The sequence below is a fragment of the Salmo salar genome, chromosome 20 (genome assembly GCF_965601325.2).
Source record: "Salmo salar chromosome 20, fSalSal1, whole genome shotgun sequence".
Lineage (NCBI taxonomy): Eukaryota > Metazoa > Chordata > Actinopteri > Salmoniformes > Salmonidae > Salmo > Salmo salar.
The window spans coordinates 26,774,598-26,797,375 of NC_138310.1; the positions used below are offsets into that span (position 1 = coordinate 26,774,598).

At 43.2% G+C, this 22,778-nt stretch overlaps 1 protein-coding gene across 2 annotated transcripts in view; it reads left to right on the forward strand.

Moving 5' to 3' along the window:
- The first annotated feature begins 229 nt into the window (after positions 1-229).
- Positions 230-22,778, forward strand: part of LOC106580355 (membrane-associated phosphatidylinositol transfer protein 2) — a 91,749-nt gene continuing 69,200 nt past the window's right edge. For both annotated transcript variants that reach the window (XM_014161300.3, XM_014161302.3), the window contains exon 1: positions 230-818. The gene's annotated coding sequence lies outside the window, so the exon portion shown is untranslated. The remainder of the gene's footprint in view (positions 819-22,778) is intronic.

Below are 22,778 nucleotides of genomic sequence, written 5' to 3' on the forward strand. Positions count from 1 at the left end.
ATGAAGCTCCTGTTAACTGACTGATATTACCTCATATATCAAAACGCATAGGATCTCCTAAGCCTGTGTTAACCTCAGACTTCATTTTCCGGCGTTTTTCCCCAAACCCTATTCTTTCCCCATTAATTTCCCCATAGGAATGGCTGAACGAACCAGAGGTAACTCATTTCCGTTTGCGGAATTGCACGAGCATTTGGCCAACAGGTGGCGCATTCCATTTGGCCTGAGCGCGAGAGGGAAGCAAATTCATAGTTGTGGTTCACGTTCACAGCGAACAAGACCAGAGGCAACCCTCAGAAGCTCAAGATTGCGAGTATCTTCACCATATTTTCGCAATACTCTTGATTCAAGAGGATTTACGGACTTCGATTTTACCGGTGTTTGAATCCAGAGCGTCTCTTTCGCTTGAGCGGTAACTGAAGTGATGAAGGCAACTCGCGTGTGAATTACTACTGGATACAATGACGTTTTAGTAGCCTACATGGATTTTCCGTCGGTTGTCATAACTTGACCCCGATTTTTATCGGTTTACTACCACACAGTTTAGGGCCAACGTAGTCATTTGTTCAAGGAAATGTGAGGACTCGGATGCAGCTCGAGAAAGATGTTGACCTGAGGCTGTCCCTAATTCCTGTTTACATGAAGTAGTTCAACTATCCAACGTCCTCAAGACAACGGAAAGGAAACGGACTAAATTAATTGTTGGCTACATTGTAACATTTCAAGCTGGCATGTAATGCCACTTTTTATTTTCTATGTCTGCTGAGTATCCCACAGAGGAACCAAAAGAGGGAACGGCTAATTAACTTTGATTTCTGGTGAGTCCTAGACAGTTTTCTATTTCAGCGTACGGGTGCGCATCCTTTTTATGCATGTGTTGAACATTGCGAGCCATCAATTTGTGATTACCATGCGCGATGTTGCTAGGTAACTGACTTGTGTAAAGATGGTGGGTTTACTTTGGGTCACAGTGAAAAGCACGGAACAATTTCAATAATTTCCTCCATAGACAGCAGCAATTCAAAATCCAATTGCATATGAAATGTTCATTATTCTCTCAATAGTTCACGATCAGAGATGTCTGTCTAGTAGTAGGTGAATGATACGATGCAGTAGAATCATGCTTGATTCCCCTGACTTGTTACATTGTTACCACTATCAACAATCTCTTTATCAGCATACAAGAGATCAATTAATGCAGGAGAGAGCAAGTCAACAACTCTGGATTTATTGTATGCTGTTGAAAAGAGATGCATTATAACACTAAAAACAGTTCCCTATGTCTGGTTTTTGGGGATTATTTGTTGCCATTGAGTGATTTAAAATTGAGCCTGTTTGGGTAACTTTTACATCGTCGCCTTAGCATGTCACTTGTAGCATACTTGTTATAAATCTGAAGATTGGGAAAGGGGGATACCTAGTCAGTTATACAACTGAATTCCTTCAACTGAAATGTGTCTTCCGCATTTAACCCAACCCCTCTGAATGAGAGAGGTGCGGGGGGCTGTCTTAATCGACGTCTTCGACGCCCGGGGGGGCTGCCTTAATCGACGTCTTAGACGCCCGGGGAACAGTGGGTTAACTGGCTTGCTCAGGGACAGAACGACAGCTTTTAACATGTCAGCTTTCGGTTACTGGCCCAACGCTCTAACCACGAGTACCATGTTGCAACATACTGTATGTACCTTTCCTTTCTTGAGGTATCTGCAGCTACAGATTCATCATGCAAGTGCATACCTTAGCCCAACCCATGCTTATCTCTACAATATTGAGAGCTGTTGCAGGTTGCCCTTTGTGTTGTCCTTTTGTCTTTTAGGTTGTAAATATTAGTCAGTTATCTTCTGACACAGTGGCCCATCTGAGTTGCTGTGTTCATAGTTTGTCATCTTCCATTTTCACATGATGTATTTTCCAACAAGGTTTGCAACTGAACTGTGCCTGTTGTTATAACAGGGTAGTAAGGATATTGATTGGAACAGTCACATATGGTAGTCTCTTTGAGTGATCTTGTGTTTTTCGTCCAGGTTTTGTAATGGTCTCTCGTCAGTCTTTAATAATTTGAATTAATAAGCTCTGACTGCAGCATCACCTACACATTTGTTCCACTTTATTTGTCTGTCAAACTGAAGAGAAATGGTGAGCTGTTTGTCCATCAATGCCTCTTAATATGTGAATTCCTGACCATGTCTCTTAATGCAGCTGTCAGTTGGTCAGGTTCTGTGGGCTTCCATGATGAGGTGCACTCCCCAGTCTACTGTAATTGAGGCCAGTGTGACTCACTCTCCAGTGCTGACAGGGGCCTGTGACCACTGCTGCCCAGCTGGTGGTTCTGCACTGAAGGGCAGCCCTGACGCAGTGCCACTGTTCTGGAGGGTGGCCGCACTATCACGGCACACTACCCAAGGTTGCCCCCTCTCTCAGTGGCACTGTACTGAAAACATGCACATTCTTTCTGCAAATGTATGATTGTTGGGCCAAAAGGCACAGGTTTCTCTTTAATTATTTGGTTGACAAAGTAGCTGAACACCCCTACTGTAGCAGGTTGTGAAGACATGTGGTGCCTCCCCCTCCAGGCCTGTGTAAAGGACAACATGGCATCACTCCAGCCATACACCATCAACACACTGATAGAACTGATGTCCTCCTCACACACAATGGCATCAATAATACACGTCTACTGCCAGAAATAGATAAAGGGATTAAAAGTGCATAGGCTACTTTGAGGAGATGTTAGGAAACTGTTGACACAGCTTTTTATTTTTAGGATGTAGTAAACAGCGAAATTCATGCCTTTCAAACATGAACGACAGGCGCACTAGATTCTTAAATGGCAAGTTGTTATTTTGAGATTACTCTGTAGGTGTTGATGTGTGTTATGTGCACAGGATCTTTGCACAGATCAATTATCCTCCATGCTGGGCTTGTGGGAACTTGTTTTGTATCCTGATTTACAGTCATTTTTACTTATTTCAGTATCCCTAAAGAGAGTGACAACAAAGCCAAATGCAATAGGAGACTTGAAATAAATAGTATGTACATTTGTTGCTGTCTGAATAGAATTAGTGGCATGTCTTTGCCTTTATTTCCCCAGTGCACACCCAGATGCATGTATGGGTAGTTCTGACACATAGTCAGCTTCATTATACGCTGCAGATTTATGTTTGCGTTCCCTGTTCAAAGCACATATCAGAGAAACTGATTTATAACAGCATAAAGTGTGAAAAGGAAAATTAGTCACTGGGTATCTTCTCACTCTCTCTCAAATGTTTTCCTGTATCATGAGGCTGAGATGACTGTGTTCCCCAACCCCTGGAGTGGTGTCTGATGATACTTAAAATAAATACAATTCCACTCAAACTATCTTCTGGTATTTGTTTCATTAGTCCACTGTTGATACAGTCCCAAAATGTTTTGCAAGCCAGCAAACAAGTAGTTTTCATGATAAAGAACTTTCAAAATACAGAAATACAGCCAGTATGATGCGTTTTGCATCATGTGATGCATTTTGCGTTATACGGCTGTATTTCTGCCCAACGTGAACGGCAAGAGCTCAGACACACATGGAAAATGAAATGACCCTGGGAATCGATAGAACATTGCTCAGAGAGGCCCAAAAACAATATAACATAGAACATTGGTGAGTCTTTGCTTTAAGGGGGAGGAGGACTTGAGGTGAAGAAGATCTATTATAGCCATCAGGATAACCACTAATACCACTGATCCAGGGAAACTCCTCACTCTCACTTGATTGTAGGGGTGTAACCCATGCCAAATCTTTTCAGTCTCCTGAGGGGGAATAGGTTTTGTCCTGCCCTCTTCACGACTGTCTTGGTGTGCTTGGTACATGTTAGTTTGTTGGTGATGTGGATGCCAAGGAACTTGAAGCTCTCAATCTGCTCCACTGCAGCCTCATCGTTGTGAATGTTGGCGTGCTTCGTCCTCTTTTTCCTGTAGTCCACAATAATCTCCCGTGTTGAGGATCAGCGTGGATAATGTGTTGTTACCTACCCTTACCACCTGAGGGCGGCCCGTCAGGAAGTCCAGGATCCAGTTGCAGAGGGAGGTGTTTAGTCCCAGGGTCCTTAGCTTAGTGATGAGCTTTGAGGGCACTATGGTGTTGAACGCTGAGCTGTATTCAATGAATAGCATTCTCACATAGGTGTCCCTTTTGTCCAGGTGTGAAAGGGCAGTGCGGAGTGCAATAGAGATTGCATTATCTGTGGATCTGTTGGGGCGGTATGCAAATTGGAAGGGGTCTAGGGTTTCTGGGATAATGGTGTTGATGTGAGCCATGACCAGCCTTTCAAAGCACTTCATGGCTACGGACGTGAGTGCTACGGATCGGTAGTCATTTAGGCAGGTTACCTTAGTCCCTGTGCCCAAGAACACTATGGTGGTCTGCTTGAAACATGTTGGTATTACAGACTCCGACAGGGAGAGGTTGAAAATGTCAGGGAAGACACTTGCCAGTTGGTCAGCGCATGCTCGGAGTACACATCCTGGTAATTAATCTGGCCCTGCGGCCTTGTGAATGTTGACCTGTTTAAAGCTCTTACTTACATCGGCTACGAAGAGCGTGATCACACAATTGTCTGGAACAGCTGATGCTCTCATGCATGTTTCAATGTTATTTGCCTCGAAGCGAGCATATAAGTAATTTAGTCTGGTAGGCTCGTGTCACTGGGCAGCTCTTGGCTGTGCTTCCCTTTGTAGTCTGTAATAATTTCCAAGCCCTGCCACATCCGACGAGGGTCGGAGCCGGTGTAGTTTTATTCGATCTTAGTCCTTTATTGACCCTTTGCCTGTTTGATGGTTCGTTGGAGATCAAAGCGGGAATTCTTATAAGCTTCCGGGTTAAGTCCCGCTCCTTGAAAGCGGCAGCTCTAGCCTTTAGGTCAGTGTGGATGTTGCCTGTAATCCATGGCTTCTGGTTGGGGTATGTACGTACAGTCACTGTGGGGACGACGTCATCAATGCACTTGATTGATGAGGCCAGTGACTGATGTGATGTACTCCTCAATGCCATCGGAGGAATCCCGGAACATATTCCAGTCTGTGCTAGCAAACAGTCCTGTAGTTTAGCATCTGCTTCATCTGACCACTTTTTTTATTGACCGAGTCACTGGTGCTTCCTGCTTTTAATTTTTACTTGTAAGCAGGAATCAGGAGGATGGAATTATGGTCAGATTTGCCAAATGGAGGGCAAGGGAGAGCTTTGTACGTGTCTCTGTGTGTGGAGTAAAGGTGGTCCAGAGTCTCCCCTCCCCCCCCCCCCCCTGGTTGCACATGCTCAACGAGCTGCCAACACCTCAAATATGTTGAAACATTATGCCGACATCACCCCAGTATACCAGAGCAAGATGGAAACGCAAACAAACAACAACACATCATCTCCCCTCTGTATTCAAGCAGCCCTTGGCAGCTGCTTCTGACCTGTCCGAAGGATTAAAAAAAAAAAAGATTTGTACTTTTCATTCTTTTTTAGTTTCACAATTTTTACCCCTTTTTCTCCCCAATATCGTGGTATCCAATTGGTAGTTTCTGTCTTGCGTTATCGCTGCAACTCCAGTACGGACTCGGGAGCTGTGCGTCCTCCGAAACACAACCCAACCAAGCCACACTGCTTCTTGACACAATGCCCACTTAACCCAGAAACCATCCGCACCAATGTGTCGGAGAAAACACCGTACTCCTGGCGACCGTGTCAGCGTGCATTGCGCCTGGCCCGCCACAGGAGTCACTAGTGCGCGATGAGACAAGGACATCCTTGCTGGCCAAACCCTCCCCTAACCCGGTCTACGCTTGGCCAATTGTGCACCGCCCCATGTGTCTCTCTGGTCGCGGCCGGCTACGGCAGAGCCTAGACTCGAACCCAGAATCTCTAGTGGCACAGTTTAGACCACTGCTCCACATGGGAGGCTCTTGGCCGAAGGAATTACAAGAGCCATAGGTATGCTATGTTTATGTTTTTTATAGTGTTTGGTTTATAGCCGGTGGTTGAGAATAGAGGGTTTCAGCACCTGGAGAAAGCCAGTGTGTAGAATAGTACTCAAATATGCAAATGAGGATATTGCATATTTCTACCCTTGTGTACCTATTTAGGATACATCACCATGAAGAGAATGACATTTATATCCATAATTAGGCATTTCTGTGTTGTATAGATCAGGGACCCAATATAAAATTCTGCAATTGTGTTACATGGTGTAAATCCACTTTGCTTATGGTAGATCAGTGATTCCCAAACTTTTTATAGTCCCGTGTACCCCTTCAAGCATACCCCCTCTAGCATCAGGGTCAGCGCACTCTCAAATGTCGTTTTTTGCCATCATTGTAAGCCTGTCACACACACACTACATTTATTAAACATAAGAATGAGTGTGAGTTTTTGTCGCAACCCGGCTCGTGGGAAGTGACAAAGAGCTCTTATAGGACCAGGGAACAAATAATAATAATCAATAATTTTGCTCTTTATTTAGCCATCTTACATATAAAACTTAATTTGTTAATTGAAAATTGTGAATAACTCACCATAGGTTAATGGGAAGGGTGTGCTTGAAAGGATGCATATAACTCTGCAATGTTGGGATGTATTGGAGAGAGTCTGTCTTAAATCATTTTCCACACACTGTCTGTGCCTGTATTTAGTTGTCATGCACCTATGTGAGAGAACCCACTCTCACATAGGTATGTCGTTGCAAAGGGCATCAGTGTCTTGACAGCATGTTTTGCCAAGGCAGGATACTCTGAGCGCAGCCCTATCCAGAAATTTGGCAGTGGCTTCTGATTAAATAAAATTTTCACAGAACCGCTTGTTGCAATTTCCATGAGGCTCTCTTGTTCAGATATCGGTAAGTGGACTGGAGGCAGGGCATGAGAGGGATAACGAATCCAGTTGTTTGTGTTGTCTGTTTCGGGAAAGTACCTGTGTAATTGCGCACCCAGCTCACTCAGGTGCTTCGCTATTTCACATTGTTGATAAGCTTGAGTTCATTTGCACACAAAAAAACCATACAATGATGGAAAGACCTGTGTGTTGTCCTTGTTAATGCAGACAGAGAAGAGCTCCAACTTCTTAATCATAGCCTCAATTTTGTCCTGCACATTGAATATAGTTGCGGAGAGTCCCTGTAATCCTAGATTCAGATCATTCAGGCGAGAAAAAACATCACCAAGATAGGCCAGTTGTGTGAGAAACTCGTGATCATGCAAGCGGTCAGACAAGTGAAAATTATGGTCAGTAAAGAAAACTTTAAGCTTGTCTCTCAATTAAAAAAAAACGTGTCAATACTTTGCCCCTTGATAACCAGCACACTTCTGTATGTTGTGAAAGCGTTACGTGGTCGCTGCCCATATCATTGCATATTGCAGAAAATACACGAAGGGGGCTTGTTTTAACAAAGTTAACCATTTTCACTGTAGCGTCCAAAACGTCTTTCAAGCTGTCAGACATTCCTTTGGCAGCAAGAGCCTCTCGGTGTATGCTGCAGTGTACCCAAGTGGCGTCGGGAGCATATCAGGGCACAAGGCGAGACCCAGATGCAGACACGGGAGGCAGATGGTTTGAGTCTTTGATATTTATTATATCCAAAAAGGGTAGGCAAGAGAATGGTCTTGGATAGGCAAAAGGTCAAAACCAGTTCAGAGTCCAGGAGGTACAGTGCGGCAGGCAGGCTCGAGGTCAGGGCAGGCAGAATGGTCAGGCAGGCGGGTACAGAGTCCAGAAAACAGGCAAGGGTCAAAACTGTGAGGACTAGTAAAAGAGAATAGAAAAGGCAGGAGCACGGGAAAAACACGCTGTTTGACTTGGAACATACAAGACAAACTGGCACAGAGAGACAGGAAACACAGGGAGAAATACACCAGGGATAACAAGCGACACCTGGAGGGGGTGGAGACAATAACAAGGACAGGTGAAACTGATCAGGGTGTGACAGAGCAACTGCTTGCACGCGGGTTACCACTCCACTATGTCTTCCTGGCATGGCTTTTGCGCCATCAGTACAGATACCAAAGTCCATTTGATGTCACAAAGCTGTCCAGTACTTTAAAAATATCCTCTCCCGGTTTGCAGAAGAGGATGTCTTCCTTAATTGACCCCCTCATAAACGTAACGGGCATATACCAGGAGCTGTGCCACGCCCGCCACGTCTGACTCATCCAGCTGTAACGCATAGAATTCACTGGCTTGTATGCGAAGCAGTAAGTGTTTCAAAACATCTCCTGCCATGTCACTGATGCGTCGTGAAACAGTGTTGTTTGATGAAGGCATTGTCTGTATAGTTTTTTTGGGCTTTTCCCCCCAGCATTGTCCCAGCCATATCCGCGGTAGCAGGAAGAATTAAGTCCTCCACAATAGTATGGGGCTTGCCTGTCTACTCGGTAGCTCATCATATAACACACTTTTAACCCCTTCTTATTAATGGTATCTGTTGCTTTTATACATGTCTTACTACTCGAAAGTCGTCTTAATTCTCACTCAAAAAACTCCCGTGGCTTATTTTTCAAATTGGCATGTTTTGTTTCTAAATGTCTGTGCAAGAGTACAAGGTTTCATCGAGTTGTGAGATAGTACTTTTGCACATATAACACACTGTGGGTGAGGAAAGGCACTACTCCCAATATAAGTGAACCCCAAATCGATATTCATCATATTTGCGCCTCTTCGATGATCTAGCGTCCCTGTCTGTTGTTCGGTGCTTTCCCGGGTGAGGGGCAGTAGCTCTTCTGCTGCATCAGATTCACAACTGTCAGTGTCAATGCTAGCTGGGCTAACAACAAATGTAGAATTACTGATGCCAGCATTGATGTGCTCGTGGAAGCAGAACAACTTGTGTTGTCGACAGGTGCAGGTGTAGTACTGCTGGTAGTAGCAGTACTACCAGTAGAGCTGGTATGTGTCTCTATTGACGCGGGGCTTACTTTTTTTAACCATATATACATTTTTGAGTAAACTGAATGAGCAGCAGCTACGTTTGGCTACATACGGACAGTTAGTGGAATTCCCGCGAGAGAGTAATGGTTAATGTGATTGGATGTTAATTATTTGACTAGGCTACCTGTATTTGACATTGTGTTGTTATTTCGCTGAACACTAGATGGTTTAATTGTATTTTTGGCAGTGAAACGAGGCTACTCAGGCGAGGAAAAACACCCAAATGTATAGCCCTGTTGGAAAATCTAAATGGACCGTTTGAAAATGTGAAGAGAAAAAAATATAATTAAAAAGATTCATAAAATATAAATAAAAGGTGAATCACATTTTTATTTGGCGTACCCCCGATGGCATTGCGTACCCCAGTTTGGGAATACCTGCTGTAGATCAATACCAAAACGGATGTTTTCAAAGACAAGATGTCATTTCAAAGCTGACACCCCATTCTTCTGCAGACATCTTTGAATCTTAATTCGGAGCAGATATTTAAGAGTTTTTGGAATTTACCATAATTCTGTTACCAAACTTTGCATCTGCACAGTTCTTCCAGTAAATGTGTTTTGTAAAATGTTCAGTGTGAATTCTTAAAAGTTGTCCTTGTGCATGGAGTTGTATGGTTTGTTAAACTTTGAAATCAATGGTTTTTGTTTGGCATACATTTTAAATGAAAAACCTGAGTCTCAGTACAATTCTGTGGAATTGCCCAAAGGTTTTGTGGCTTCACCCCCTCCTCTTCTGCATGTGGTGTCTGCTGTGGTATTAGTGTGTTATACGATTTAGCGATGACCGAACACCAGACTGCTTACTGTCGGTCCCACCTCTCTCTGTCTGTGACAGCGTTTATGCTCAAGCCTGCCAATCCTCAGCCAGGGGAGAGGACAGGACCTGGTTTGCTCTGGTGTGCTGTGCTGTACATAGACAAAGTCAGGTGCCACAGCGGGATCTTGCCCAGGGAGAGGAACCCCCTAGACTGCATTCTGCACATAGCCTACCTTCATTAAGACTGGGGTTTGGCCCAAGTTTGTTGAGCCTGTTGAGCTTGTTTCTCACACTGTAGATACTGTATACAGATGTGTAGCACTAGGATCCTTTCTCCCTCTGTTAGTTTTAGTCACACCCCTCAGAGACAGTCTTAACCTTAACTTAAACCTTTCAAAGTCCTGTCATCACAATTTCACATTCTGTTCAGGCCCTCATCAAAATTACAGTAGGCTAAATAAATGGTTTTTACTTTTGCTGTGTCAGATACTTTCACTCCTGATGCCGCATTGTATTGCTGTTGCCCAGACTTTGCTGTTAAGATGTGTTTTTTTGTGTTTCTTGCAATCAATATTTAACATTCTAGTACATTTTGATGATGATTTAATTGGAGGTCAGAATGTGATATGTCCACGCTAAAGCTATTTATAAACTGGGCGGTTCGAGCCCTGAATGCTGATTGGCTGAAAGCTGTGGTATATCACAGGTATGACAAAAAAGTACTTTTTACTGTTCTAATTACATTGGTAACCAGTTTATAATAGCAATAAGGCACCTTGGGGGGCTTGTGGTATATGGCCAATACACCACGGCTAAGGGCTGTATCCAGGAACTCTACGTTGCGTCGTGCATAACAACAGCCCTTAGATGTGGTATATTGGCCATATACCACACCTTCTCGGGCGTTATTGCTTAAGTACACTATATACACAATATATACAAAAGTATGTGGACACCCCTTCAAATTAGTGGATTTGGCTATTTCAGCCACACCCGTTGCTGACAGGTGTATAAAATCGAGCACACGGCCATGCAATCTCCATAGACAAACATTGGCAGCAGAATGGCCTTACTGAAGGCTCAGTGACTTTCAAAGTTGCACCGTCATAGGATGCCACCAGTCCAACAAGTCCGTTGGTCAAATTTCTGCCCTACTAGAGCTGCCCTGGTCAACTGTAAGTGCTGTTATTGTGAAGTGGAAACGTCTAGGGCAGTGGTTCCCAAACTTTTTATAGTCCCGTACCCCATCAAATATTCAACTTCGAGCTGAGTAGCACCAGGGTCAGCGCACTCTCTGTTGTTTTTTGCCATAATTGTAAGCCTGTCACACACACACTATACAATACATTTATTAAACATAAGAATGAGTGAGTTTTTGTCGCAACCCGGCTCGTGGGAAGTGACAAAGAGCTCTTATAGGACCAGGGAACAAATAATAATAATCAATAATTTTGCTCTTTATTTAGCCATCTTACATATAAAACTTAATTTGTTAATTGAAAATTGTGAATAACTCACCATAGGTTAATGAGAAGGGTGTGCTTGAAAGGATGCATATAACTCTGCAATGTTGGGATGTATTGGAGAGAGTCTCAGTCTTAAATCATTTTCCACACACTGTCTGTGCCTGTATTTAGTTGTCATGCACCTATGTGAGAGAACCCACTCTCACATAGGTATGTCGTTGCAAAGGGCATCAGTGTCTTGACAGCCAATTTGCCAAGGCAGGATACTCTGAGCGCAGCCCTATCTAGAAATTTGGCAGTGGCTTCTGATTAAATAAAATTTTCACAGAACCGCTTGTTGCAATTTCCATGAGGCTCTCTTGTTCAGATATGGGTAAGTGGACTGGAGGCAGGGCATGAGAGGGATAACGAATCCAGTTGTTTGTGTTGTCTGTTTCGGGAAAGTACCTGTGTAATTGCGCACCCAGCTCACTCAGGTGCTTCGCTATTTCACATTGTCCGTAAACTTGAGTTAATTTGCACACCAAAAAAATCATACAATGATGGAAAGACCTGTGTGTTGTCCTTGTTAATGCAGACAGAGAAGAGCTCCAACTTCTTAATCATAGCCTCAATTTTGTCCTGCACATTGAATATAGTTGCGGAGAGTCCCTGTAATCCTAGATTCAGATCGTTCAGGCGAGAAAAAACATCATGCAGAAAGGCCAGTCGTGTGAGAAACTCGTCATCATGCAAGCGGTCAGACAAGTGAAATTTATGGTCAGGAAAGAAAACTTTAAGCTCGTCTCTCAATTCCAAATAACGTGTCAATACTTTGCCCCTTGATAACCAGCGCACCTCTGTATGTTGGAGAAGCCTTATATGGTCGCCGCCCATATCATTGCATAATGCAGAAAATACACGAGAGTTCAGGGGCCTTGCTTTAACAAAGTTAAAGTTAAAGCAACTGCGTGCACTCACGTTACCACTCCACTATGTCTCCCTGTCATGGCTTTTGCGCCATCAGTACAGATACCAACACATCTTGACCACCAAAGTCCATTTGATGTCACAAAGCTATCCAGTACTTTAAAAATATCCTCTCCTGGTCCCCCCCGGTAGTAGCAGTACTACCAGTAGAGCTGGTATGTGTCTCTATGGACGCGCGCCTTACTTTTTTTTAACCATTTATCCATTTTTGAGCAGACGGAATGAGCAGCAGCTACGTTTGGCTACATACGGACCGTTAGTGGAATTCCCGCGAGAGAGTAACGGTTAATGTGATTGGATGTTAATTATTTGACTAGGCTACCTGTATTTGACATTGTGTTGTTATTTCGCTGAACACTAGATGGTTTAATTGTATTTTTGGCAGTGAAACGAGGCTACTCAGGTGAGGAAAAAAGCTTCACCCAAATGTATAGCCCCGTTGGAAAATCTAAATTGACTGTTTGAAAAGGTGAATCACATTTTATTTGGCGTACCCCCGACGGCATTGCGTACCCCAGTTTGGGAATAGCCGGTCTAGGGAACAACCAAGGCTCAGACACGAAGTGGTAGGCCACACAAGCTCACAGAACGGGACCGCCAAGTGCTGAAGTGCGTAAAAATGATCTGTCTTCGTTTGCAACACTCACTATTGAGTTCCAATCTGCCTCTGGAAACAACGTCCGTGCAGGAATTGTTCGTCAGAAGCTTCATGAAATGGGTTTCCTTGGCCGAGCAGCCACACACAACCCTACGCTCACCATGCCTAATGCCATGCATCGGCTGAGTGGTGTAAAGCTAGCCGCCATTGGACTCTGGAGCAGTGGAAACACGTTCTCTGGAGGGGTGAATCACGCTTCACCATCTGGCAGTCCGACCTACAAATCTTGATTTGGCGTATGCCAGGAGAACGCTACCTGCCCAAATGCATAGTGCCAACTGTGAAGTTTGGTGCAGGAGGAAAAATGGTCTGGGGCTGTTTTTCATTATTCGTTCCAGTGACAGGAAATCTTAACGCTACAGCATACGATGACATTCTACTGCAGACGATTCTGTGCTTCCAACTTCATGGCAACCAGTTTGGGAAAGGCCCTTTCCTGTTTCAGCATGACAATGCCCCCATGCACAAAGCGAGGTCTATACAGAAAGGGTTTGTCGATCGGTGTGGAAGAATTTGTCTGGCCTGCACAGAGCCCTGACCTCAACCCCATCGAAAACCTTTGGGATGAATTGGAATGCCGACTGCAAGCCAGGCCTAATAGCCCAACATCAGTGCCCGACCTCACTAATGCTCTTGTGGCTGACTGGAAACAAGTCCCAACAGCTAGTGGAAAGCCTTCCCAGAAGAGTGGAGGCTGTTGTAGCAGCAAAGGAGGGACCAACTCCATATTAATGGCCATGATTTTGGAATGAGATGTTCAACGAGCAGGTGTCCCTATACTTTTGGTCATGTAGTGGACATCTATATGAGATCTCCAATTTTCCCCTTCTGTACAATTAACCTTCTGTATATATTTAGTTCTATCCCGAAGACATTTTTCCATCTGATTTTAAAAATCATCACACTCTCTCTCCTCCCCCCCCCCCCCCCACACACACACACACACACACACACACACACACACACACACACACACACACACACACACAGAAGACATTCTGAGTAATCAAGGAGTGTGATAGGAGGCCAGTAGTGAGGAGGGTTGGACTTGAGAGCTGTGGTGCATCAGGGCCTTGGGTCACAAAATGCCTACATTTTCCCACCGCACTGACTGGGATTCTAGGAAGAAGGGGTTGACAGGAAGCTCAACTAGAGTGTAGATAGATAAATAGTTTATTTAGTCACATGTTGTAATGGCTGTCGTGAGAGAGAGTAGACCAAGGTGCAGCGGAGTTAGTGTTCATCATTGAATATTTAATAAAGAAAGAACACTATACAAACAAAACAAGAAAACCGACAGCCAAACAGTCCTGTCAGGTGCAAAACACTAACAGAAACAATTACCCACAAAACCCAAAGGAAAAACATGCTCCTTATGTGTGACGAACTTCAGCTGTGCCTGATTGGGAGCCACACACGGCCCAAAACACAGAAATACAGAAAACCTAGAAAACGAACATAGAACGCCCACCCAATGTAACACCCTGGCCTAACCAAAATAAAGAACAAAAACCCCTCTCTATGGCCAGGGCGTTACACATGCACAGGGTTGCATATGTGATTGCCGGTACAGTGGAAGTCTCTGATCTCCAACAGTGCAGGTCAAAGAGAGTGAATTAAAACAATAATACAAATAATGAAACAATAATAATCTAAAAAATTAAATAATATATACACATTTACAACTGTAACAATTATAAATGTCCATTGGCGGGTTGGGGGCAGGGTAAAAGTCATTTGGGGGGATGAAAGGACGGGCAGGTAGCTGACTGGTGGTGGCTATTCAGCAGCCTGATGGTCTGGGGGTAGAATCTTTTGGCCAGTCGGACAGCTTTTACCATGATGCTCCTGTACTGCTCATGTCTTAGTGATGGAAGTGGGGAGAACAGGCTGTGGATCGGGTGGCTGAGGTCCCTGAAGATCTTCTTGTCCTTCCTGTGACACCTTGTGTTGTAGGTGTTCTGGAGAGCAGGCAGTGTGCACCCAATGGTGCGTGGGGCTGAGCGTACCACCCTCTGTAGAGCCTTGTGGTCCACGGTGGTGGAGTTGCTGTACCACACTGTCATGCAGCCTGACAGTATGCACTCGATGGTGCTCATGTAGAACACTGTGTGTGTGTTCGTGTGTGCGTGCTCACAGGAGCTTATCAAACTTTTATATTTTCTTGTTTTGGTTCTGCCTGTAACAGTGTGCTCATGTTTTTGTAATTTCCTTCCTGGGAGCAACAAACATGAAGAGCAGAAGCATGTGTGTGTACAGCTCTTATTCACCATTGACCAGATTAGTTTACACTTAATATTGCTCTTACTGTGTGTAATGAGTTTAAGTTAATCATTGATTATATTATTATAAGCCATTCATTCATCATGACACTTGATGATGTTGATACTTGCCATCAGCAATTAGGGATATGTTTGCAGAAAATGACTGGTATCTAACCTTGCAGCCACTGCCAACATATAATAAAACATCTAAATATTATGTGACATGATTAACCAAAACACGGGGCCCTATCATAGCATATATCAACATGATAAATGTAATTATGACACTCTTTACACAATCGATTGGTCGAAATTTTAAAACGTGAATTTTTCTATATATATATATATATATATATATATATATATATATATATATATATATATATATATATATATATATATATATATATATATATATATATATGTTTGAATAACATCAACTGCGCTATATGTACAGTGAGGGAAAAAAGTATTTGATCCCCTGCTGATTTTGTACGTTTGCCCACTGACAAAGAAATGATCAGTCTATAATTTTAATGGTAGGTGAGCAAATGAGGTGAGATAAGGGAGGTAAAGGCAATAAATAGGCCATTGTGGCGAAGTAAATACAATATAGCAATTAAAATACTGGAATGGTAGATCTGACAGTAGATGAGTGTGCAAAGTAGAAATACTGGGGTGCAAAGGAGCAAAATAAATAAATAAATACAGTAGGGGAAGCGGTAGTTGTTTGGGCTATTTACAGATGGGCTATGTACAGGTGCGGTGATCTGTGAGCTGCTCTGACAGCTGGTGCTTAAAGCTAGTGAGGGAGATATGTGTTTCCAGTTTCAGAGATTTTTGTAGTTCGTTCCAGTCATTGGCAGCAGAGAACTGGAAGGAGAGGCAGCCAAAGGAGGAATTGGCTTTGGGGGTGAGAAGTGAGATATACCTGCAGGAACGCGTGCTACGGGTGGGTGCTGCTATGGTGACCAGCGAGCAGAGATAAGGCGGGACTTTACCTAGCAGGGTCTTGTAGATGACCTAGAGCCAGTGGGTTTGGCGACGAGTATGAAGCGAGTGCCAGCCAACGAGAGCGTACAGGTTGCAGTGGTGGGTAGTATATGGGGCTTTGGTGACAAAACGGATGGCACTGTGATAGACTGCATCCAATTTGTTGAGTAGGGTCGCCAAAGTCGAGGATCGGTAAGATGATCAGTTTTACGAGGGTATGTTTGGCAGCATGAGTGAAGGATGCTTTGTAGCGAAATAGGAAGCCAATTCTAGATTTAACTTTGGATTGGAGATGTTTTATGTGAGTCTATAAGGAGAGTTTACAGTCTAACCAGACACCTAGGTATTTGTAGTTGTCCACATATTCTAAGTTAGAACCGTCCAGAGTATCGATGTTATGTGCTCTGTATTTGCGTAACTGGTGTCAATATTTGTCTCAATTGTACTGAAGTAAAAAATGTCAATGTGTTTGTTTACTCATTGACAATTTACTGTCAATTTCTTCTCCTTCCTTGGTTAGTCAGAGGCTATCACTGTGTAACTGAATCATTCTTGAGTAACAACCCTTTCTCAGTCACCAGGTTCACATCAATAACTTACTAGGCTGTGTTCGTGTCCCTCTGTGTGTTTATGCTTGTGTGTGTAGGTCTGTGTCTTCATTTGCTTGTTGATTTGTGTGTGTGCTGGGTGTGTCTGCGTAGCCAGCAGGAGACCGGTAGACCTGGAGTGCCTCTAATTCCTCAAGTGTATTTCTGGCTTTGACATGTGGAATTTCACCCTAGCACTCATGCCAGTTCTATTTGGTACCAGTCGGAGCAAAAGATCAGTGAGAGGGGCAAGAGAGACGCAGCGTCTTGGCCTGACCAAACCAACCTCAGAAAGCCTGCATCTTGAGCCCCACCATTTAAAAAAAAAATGGTTTTCTTTTATTTAACCTTTATTTAACTAGGCAAGTCTGTTAAGAAAAAATTCTTATTGACAATGACGGCCTACCCCAGCCAAACCCGGACGACGCTGGGCCAATTGTGCGCCACCCTGTGTGACTCCCAATTACGGCCGGATGTGATACAGCCTGGATTGAAACTGTAGTGATGCCTCTTGCACTGCGATGCAGTGCCTTAGACCGCAGTGCCACTCGGGAGCCCTTCCCCTACTCTCACCCCTGGAGGCTGCATTATCTCTATGGGCCAGATGATAAGATGCAGTTGAGTGTCTGAGATACAAATGCATTAGTGTAGCTTGTTGGTGAACTGAGAAGGACCACTATCTCACTTTTGTCCACATTCCATACATTCCCATGGCCTTGTTGACCTTATTGACCAAAGTCAGTGGCTCTAACAATTTTGCATGGTGCTAGTCGTAAAAAATATTAGCTACAGGCGATGATGATGACAATGACACATGGTTCTTTTCTTACCACAGTTCATTGTAAGTAATTAAAAAGTGCATTGTTCAACTGGTTAAAAAAATGTGTGATGAGTTGAATGAAAAGCTGTTGATTAGGAAGATGGACCACAGATGTAGATACTGTTTCTTCCTGTGTGCTGTTTCTATATTGTATATGAGTGTTTGTATGTGACATTTGTATTAGTGCCTCTGTGTACCAGAGTCTATTAGTTTTAATGTTGAATTTTTACCTCTGTTGGTTCTTGAGGTGGTTGTCTTGATGATATTTTAAATGAACCTCCATCATTTGCTCAGGTGCCAGGTCCTGAAGGGAACATTGTGTTTTTAGCACATTTACCATGCCAACCTCCCTCCCCGTCCCTGTACTGGTACCCCTACCAGTATTTCCCCAAGGATGTTTTTCAGCTGCAGTGGCAAAGATAGTGTGGGGGGGCGTGGTAGTGGCAGTGGGCTTGGCCAATGGCGCGGTTTTAGAGACCCTCGTAGAGACAAAATGCTACTGTTTTTAAAGCACATTTTCTCAAATTCTACACATTTTGCCATGAAGCGGAGATAACATTTTGCAGTTTTAAAGCTAGTTTCCTGCAATTCTACACATTTTGTCATGGGGCTAAGATAACATTTGCAGATTTAAAGCTAATTTCATGCAGTTCTACACATCCACAACCACAGCCATTCCCTGCCTTCTCCCTCTCCCACCTCCCTTCAACAGAACATGTGATGCTAATGCTGGCCTGGTGTTTCTCAGCTCATGACAGGGGACGCGTTCGACATTGCAGCCGACTTTAAAGGCGAGTCGAGGCTGACTGATCTAAAAATCACCTTGCATCAAAAATAACTACTCAATATTATTTGTAGATCAGTCAGTCACAATTTACCCATGGTGCATCATTGTTTTGATGTTCTCGAACATGGCCAGGGAGTACAGAGATGTCTCCACGCATCTCTAATGAGACCACTGATTAATGGGCACATCCCTGCTATTGCTCCCACAGAGGTACAGTCTGGGAAAGGAAGAGTAAGAAGGTGGGGTGTTGGTGTTCTGCCTTCCCTTCCTCCTGAGTCCTGGTTGTTCCAAAAAGGGGAGAGGGGGTGCCTAAGCTAAACTAAGGATGGCTCTTTTGATCCCTCTCTCCCTCCCAACTGAAGTTTTAGCCTAAGTCTGTGATGGAGGGGTATACTGTGCCTTCTGGACTTATTCCACATTTTGTTGTTACAGCCTGAATTTAAAATGGATTATATAGATCATTTTTCTCTCCTACCCATCTCTCCTACCCAGCATTTACAGCTGTGAGTCTGAGTAAGTCTCTAAGAGCTTTGCACACCAGGATTGGACAATATTTGCATATTATATTGATCATTGCTAGACAGTCATTTTCAAGTCTTGGCATAGATTTTTAAGACGATTTATGTAAAAACTCTAACTAGGCTACTCAGGAACATTCAATGTCATCTTGGTAAGCAACTCCAGTGTATAGTTGGCCTTGTGTTTTAGGTTATTGTCCTGCTGAAAGGTGAATTTGTCTCCCGGTGTCTGTTGGAAAGCAGACCGAACCAAGTTTTCCTCTACGATTTTGCCTGTGCTGAATTTGCCCCAAACATAACTCTTTGTATTCAGGACATAAAGTTAATTTCTTTGCCAAATTTTTTACAGTTTAACTTTAGTGCCTTATTGCAAACATTATCCATGTTTTGGAATGTTTTTATTCTGTATAGGGCTCCTTCTTTTCACTCAGTCATTTAGGTTAGTATTTTGCCTGTTGTTGATCCATCCTCAGTTTTCTCCTATCACAGACATTAAACTCTTAACTATTTTAAAATCACCATTGGGCTCATGGTGAAATCCCTGAGGGGTTTCCTTTCTCTCCAGCAAAAGAGTTAGGGAGGATGCCTGTTTCTTTGTAGTGACTGGGTGTATTAATACACCATCCAAAGTGTAATTAATAAGTTCACCATGCTTAAAGGGAGATTCAATGTCAGATGTTTTTATTTTTACTCATCTACCAATAGGTACCCTTCTTTGCAAGTCATTGGGAAAACTCCCTGGTCTTTGTGGTTGAATCTGTGTTTGTAATTCACTGCTTGACTGAGGGACTATAAGGGCACAAGGCGAGACCCATATGCAGACACAGGAGGCAGATGTTTGGGCTCCGATATTTATTATAACACAAGGGGTAGGCAAAAGGCAGGTCGGGTACAGGCGAGAGTTCATAAACCAGGTCAGAGTCCAAACAGTACAGGGCGTTAGGCAGGCTCGAGGTCAGGGCAGGAAGAATGGTCAGGCAGGCGGGTTTGGTGTCAGGACAGGCAAGGGTCAAAACCAGGAGGACAAGAAAAACCAGAGACTGGGAAAAATAGGAGCTAGGAGATAAACGCTGGTTGACTTGGCAAACAAGACGAACTGGCACAGAGAGACAGAAAACACAGGGATACATACACCGGGGATGATGAGCAACACCTAGAGGGGGTGGAGACAAGCACAAGGACAGGTGAAACAGATCAGGGCGTGACGGGGACCGTACAGGTAATTGTATGTGTGGGGTACAGAGATGAGGCAGTCATTCAAAAATCATGTAAAACACTGTTATTGAACACAGAGTGAGTCCATGCAACTTATTATGTGACTTATTAAGCAAATTTGTACTCCTTAACTTATTTAGGCTTGCCATAACAAAGGGATTGCAGACAGACAGACAGACAGACAGACAGACAGACAGACAGACAGACAGACAGACAGACAGACAGACAGACAGACAGACAGACAACAAACATTGTACATTCTCACTTCTCACCAGATACCTCTGCAACCTTTTTAGCTGGGATATCTACAGGTTCCAACAAAGTGTGTGTGTGTGTGTTATGAAACCTGTAGATATCCCAGCTGTAAAGGATGCAGAGGTATCTGGTGAGAATATACCATGTTCTGTCATGTCAAGCCTGCAGTTTATCTCTCTGTAGTGTTGTTGTGCCCTAACAGGTATTTTTTGTTTGGGAGGTGGGGGTGCAGTAAATGTAAAAAATGAGTATTTTTGTGTCTCAAACCATTGGTGTGTGTTTTGTCTTGTCCGTCCTTGTAGAGGCATCTGTGCTTGTTTTGTGAGGTAGGTTATTGTCAAATTTGCAGACATATCCTTTGTGGGAGTGATGTGTCTTGTCCAATGGAGCTGTGTTATGTGGTGACATTCTAAAGGACTGGTGGGAGAGAGGTGATGAGCCCAGGGACTCAGGGGCCCACCATCTTCATCAGGGAAGTGCACAGCTATCAAAGCAGAAAAATGCAATTAGGCCTCGCTCAAACGAAGAAAAGACCTCAATCCCCTGGTAGATGCTGGATTGGCAAATCTAATCAGCAAGTGCTCTGCTCTAGTGATGCGCTGGTTGACTCATAACCCGCAGTCCCTGCGGTTATATCCGTGGGGCAAGCTGGTTTAGGGTCATGAAATATTGTGTTGATGAAGGATGGGTGGCGGGCGGGATGAATAAAGAGAAAACAATGCATTCAAAATCCATAAATGTATAATTCTTGTGCAATTCATATCTATAGGTTACATTTAGATTTTTCTTTCATAATTTTTTATCTGCCGTTAGTGCGTAGCCTAACTATAGCGCACAAAATACACGCCAATTGCCAAATGCTTTTGGGAACTTGGGCACAAAACGTTGATCCACTAAGGCAAAAAGGACAATGTCGGAGTTTGATTCATTCAGAGAAAAGCTGTGAAATGGAGAATTGAAAATAAACCAGACCAGTAGTCTAATGTTTAGGAAAGATTTGGTGAATTGTAAAAGAGGATGATAGCAGTGGCTATATTATGTGTGATGATTGGGAAAGGGAAAGGGGGATACCTAGTCAGTTGTACAACTGAATGCATTCAACTGAAATGTGTCTTCCGCATTTCACCCAACCCCTCGTCGTTATGCAAATTTGACAATAACAAGATGGGACTTCAAAATGGCACGTTAACGGAATGGTACTGTTCAGATGGGATAAATGGAATAGTAGCCTAACTGAAATCTGGACACTGACTGTAGGTCTATAGCTTCTCACATAGCCTAATATAATATGAACTCCTGCAGAATTAAGAGTTTCTTGCAGTAAAATGATACACCAAATGTACAGTTGAAGTCGGAAGTTTACATACACCTTAGCCAAATACATTTATACTCAGTTTTTCATAATTCCTGACATTTATTCCTAGTAAAAATTCCCTGTCTTAGGTCAGTTAGGATCACCACTTTATTTTAAGAATGTGAAATATCAGAATAATAGTAGAGAGAATGATTTATTTCAGCTTTTATTTCTTTCATCACATTCCCAGTGGGTCAGAAGTTTACATACACTCAATTAGTATTTGGTAGCATTGCCTTTAAATTGTTTAACCTCTCTGGGCTAGGCGGAGGACATTTCTCCAAAAACTACAAACTTTGTCCCCATGTGCAGTAGCAAGCCGTAGTCTGGCTTTTTTATGGCTAAGCGGCCTTTCAGGTTATGTCGATATAGGACTCGTTTTACTGTGGATATAGATACTTTTGTACCTGTTTCCTCCAGCATCTTCACAAGGTCCTTTTCTGTTGTTCTGGGATTGATTAGCACTTTTCGCACCAAAGTACGTTCATCTCTAGGAGACAGAACGCGTCTCCTTCCTGAGCGGTATGACGGCTGCGTGGTCCCATGGTCTTTATACTTACGTACTATTGTTTGTACAGATGAACGTGGTACTTTCAGGCGTTTGGAAATTGCTCCCATGGATGAACCAGACTTGTGGAGGTCTACAATTTTTTTACTGAGGTCTTGGCTGATTTCTTTTGATTTTCCCATGATGTCAAGCAAAGAGGCACTGAGTTTGAAGGTAGGCCTTGAAATACATCCACAGGTACACCTCCAAATGACTCAAATGATGTCAATTAGCCTATCAGAAGCTTCTAAAGCCATGACATCATTTTATGGAATTTTCCAAGCTGTTTAAAGGCACAGTCAACTTAGTGTATGTAAACTTCTGACCCACTGGAATTGTGATACAGGGAATTATAAGTGAAATAATCTGTCTTTAAACAATTGTTGGAAAAATTACTTGTGTCATGCACAAAGTAGATGTCCTAACCTAAGAGTTTGTAAACTTCTGACTTAAACTGTATTTAGACCTAGGTCTCCATTCCAAATGTGCCCTGAATAATATAATGTAAATATACACATTATACACCAGTCAAGTTTGGATGCACCATCTCATTCAAGGGTTTTTATTTATTTTCTACATTGTAGAATAATAGTGAAGAGATAAAAACTATGACATAACACATATGGAATCATGTAGTAACCAAAAAAGTGT